Source organism: Pinus tabuliformis, chromosome 5_2 (assembly GCF_031772625.1).
Source record: "Pinus tabuliformis cultivar Carrire ecotype Pingquan chromosome 5_2, CPIR1, whole genome shotgun sequence".
NCBI lineage: Eukaryota > Viridiplantae > Streptophyta > Pinopsida > Pinales > Pinaceae > Pinus > Pinus tabuliformis.
Window position 1 is genome coordinate 909,885,144 of NC_142306.1, and position 4,069 is coordinate 909,889,212.

Genomic DNA, 4,069 nt, shown 5'->3' on the forward strand with positions numbered 1-4,069 from the left:
GCGTCCAGGGTTTACCACAACCTCAAAATCATATTCTTGGAACAATAAGAGCCACCTACATATTCTCCCCCCCAACACAAGCTTATTGACCAAGTACTTTAGCGCGGAATGGTCTGTATACATCCTTTAATGTCCTCCTAGCAAATAGTGCCAGTATTTTTGGAGTGCGTACACCATCGCTAACCCCTCGCGCTCGATTGTGGAATAGTTCTTCTCGTCTTTGGAAAATCTATGACTTGCAAACGCGATAGGGTGATTCAAGCCTTCTCCACCCTCTTGTGTGAGCATTGCTTCCAGTGCGATACACGACGCATCAACATGGACGTGAAACTACACATCCCATTTTTGGAAGACCAGGATTGGAGCGGAGGTCAATTTCCCCTTTAGGACATCCAGGCTCTTCATGCAATCATCATTCTAGCAAAATGTGACATCCTTTTTCAATAGTTTCTCCATTGGCACAGTGATTTGGGCATAGCTTTTGATAAAATTCCTATAGTACCCTGTGTGTCCCAAGGTAGCGCGCAACTATTTAACACTTTGCAGTGCTTCCAAATTTAGAATCACTGCAATCTTCGTGGGGTCCACCATCAGTCCCTGTTTGTAGACCACATGTCCCAACAGGTTCCCAAAGGGAACAAGGAATGTGCACTTCTTAAGGTTCAGCGCAATCTGGTGTCGTCAGCAAGTATCCAACATCAAATGTAAGCTTACTACATGGTGCTTAACCAATCCAAATATATTCCAATCATCCAGATAGACCTACAAGAACTTGTGGATGTAATATTTGAATGTGGCAACAATGATGCGTGAAAAGATGGCTGGCGCGTTCTTCAACCCAAATGGCATAATGGTGTATTGAAAGCAGCCCCATTCCGTTGCGAAGGTCATCTTGCTCCTGTCTTCCGGCGCGATTTTGATATGGTGGTACCTTGAGAACCCATCTGTGAAAGAGTATGCTTCTTGTTCGCCAACATTTTCCAATAATTCATCTGTGAATGGTGTCGGGAATGGGTCTATACACAGTCTTCATTCAACTTCCTGAGGTCCTTGCATATTACTATCTCGCCCTTCTGCTTTTTCTCCTGCACTACCATAGGGCTCACCCAGTCAGATTCTTCCACCAGCTTAATAATTCCAGCTATGAGCATTTTTTCTACTTCTATGCAGACCTTTTCCTTATACTTTGGATTCAAGCGATAAGGCCTCTGCTTAACCGGCTTCACATTGGGTTTTAGGGTGATCTTCATCATCCCTAAGTCGCCAACAATCCCTTTTAAGTCTGTAATCTTGGTCGGGAATAAGTCTTGGTACTCGCAGAGTAACTCAGCGACCTTATCCACTATGGCATCATCCCAATAATCACCGAGCGTTGCATATTTTGGTTCAGCCTCCATCCTAATGTTTACCTGCTTTGTTTTTAGCGGCACAGTGATGTCACGATCTTCAATTAATGGTCCTCGAACCTCACGACAACCTTCATTTTCTGGAATGTTACTTTTCCGTGGATCCTCATCATCCTCCTCAATATTTACATTATAACACTCCAGCGTGCAGCTCAGCTAGGTTGCCCATTCTGGTTGGAACACTTTCATTGGCTCGTGGGGTATTTTGAAGATAGTTGCTTTTACTGCTTGTAGTGCATCATCAACAGTATCCCACCAACGATCCTCAAACGTGAAGGTTAACAAAAATCCTTCACGCAAGATATCCCATTTGCTCGTGCCATGGTGGAGCTCCGTCTCAGTATACCAATTCATGGGTATGATATCCAGGATATAACAGAACAGATACACCCACTCAGGTTGTGGCTCTTTCCCGTAGACCTTGGTCCATTTCGCGAGGTGTGCACGTGGATCATCCAGTCCGTCATACTTGTCTATTAGCTGCATTTGAGGTTTCCCAAATCGTAGGCGTATCATCCTTCTACATTCCCACCAGTCCTCAAAATTCTACTGGTACGTACCCCACCACCTTGCGGGCGTAGCGCGCAGTGCCCATTTAAGAGCGTCAAAATGTTGTCGTTCTGGTACTTCCTTTTCAAATTTGTTCAGGAAATCATCCACCGCTATCAACTCGTCATACCTAGGCATATATCTTGTTTTCATTGCTACACAACGTAGTGACCTTATCATCATGTTGCAGTTAAGCATGGTTACCTCGTGTAACAGGTTCTGCGATCGTTCTATCTCTTCGTCTGAATCTGAGGTGTAGGAGATTTCGCGCTCCCACGAAATCCTGCCATCCACTGTAGGATTCACCCAATCCTGCTCCTGCATGGTTATTTTGTAGATACAGTCTAGATCACCATCGTAGTCGCGCACCGGCTCTATGTAGCGCGACCCTTCTGCAGGGTCTAAAGGTACCACTACGCGCAGTGACTTTTTCTCAAAAATGATCTTACGCTTCTTTAGATTTATCACTCCATTCATGTCAGTGGCCCAATCTATTCCCAGTAGCATGGGATAGGGATTGCTATCATCAACAATATCTATCACTTCAAAATTTACAAGTGCGCTTGCACCTTCGATATCTACCGTTATTCCCTGCAATCTTCCCATCGGTATGATCTTTTGCTGGTTCACCATTCGCAATTGAATAGGAGACCATTGCAACGCAGGCCTGCCCATGCGCTCCCACGTCTACTTTGGCAGGACACTCGCGTCCAATCCTAGATCCAAAATCACTTGATCCATCTCATATTCTCCGATTTGCACAGTCAATCTCATCTCCCTTCCTATTCGCGTTGTGTGCTTTCCAAGCTTCTGGACTACGCGCGGTTCTCCTAGTCCAGCACATCTAGTGATGAGTTCTTGCAGTCCCTTCATCGCTTTGCTGTTGTGCAACAACTTCATGCATGTCTCCAGAAAGGTAGTGAGCATTGATGGGTCCATCTCTGGTTCTAGTTTGTCTTTACTACTTGAAGTGGAGGCCTCCGTGAAGCTCTTCTTAGCTTCCATGAATGTCTCCTTAGCAGCTCCAAATCAAATTCTGGTTCCTTTGTTGGAGCCTTGCGAACCCAGGCACTCTCTTCGAGCTGCTTTCCCTTGTCATCTCCTATCGTAATACCGACTCAGAGCACGATGTTTACGTTCAGGTCCTCCTCGCGCGACTCAGACCTCATCATTTGCAGGTTCTGAGTCAAGGGATGTTGGAGTGTTCCTTTATCGCGCAACCTCGCTATCAGTGTGGGGCAGTCCTCTGTCTCATGATCAAACTGGGTACAATATAAACATGATGTTCTCGTCGGATTCGTACAATCATGGGCATAATGCCCTGGCCCTCCGCAATTGTAATAGATCAGCTGTTCGCGACCCCTTCCTGGTCCCATTCCACCTCAACCTCGTCTGTGCCTGTTACACAATATTTTGTCACCGACCCCACATCCCATGATACTGGATAAAGTCGGTCTCTGAGTGACATCTACTCTTTTTCATATGCCAAAATATGTTTCCAAATCTTCCATATTACTCAAGAAGATTGCCTAAGCTCATTAATCCTAAAGTTGACCCTTTTTTACCCATGTTTCAAAATCGTCTCAGGTCATCAATGTCCTGCCTGCGACGATAGCCCAAAATGAACTAACGCTTCACGACGTTGTCTCTGAGTCTCAGTGTTTGACCCACGATGGTCTCTTAGTCTCAGTGTTTGACCTGCGACGACCCAGATATGGCGAATTAGTTCAAACAGAATGCTTCTAGGTGGTTCTAGAGCTGGTTGTTGGGTCAAAGAAGTTCGCCTTTCCTCATTTGAGATGGTGGTTCTACCTTTTGAATAACCTCCCATGAAGATAAGCTTCCTCTACCCTCATTTATGGAGGCTCCTCCTCTTATAAAAGCATCCTCCATGGCTATGATCAGTTGGTTGGGAGTTCTTAGTTGGCAAGTTAGCAAATTAGCTAGTGATGGATTGATAGCTTACAGTTTGGATTTTTGATAATCTAGCAATGGGTTGTGGATTGATAGTGTGAAATGGTTTTATAAGAAGGAAGCCTTGTTGTGATTGCCTTAGTCTCATACTTTTTCTTTTGGGTGAGAAAGAGAGTCATCAGTTCTTCTCGGAGACCTTT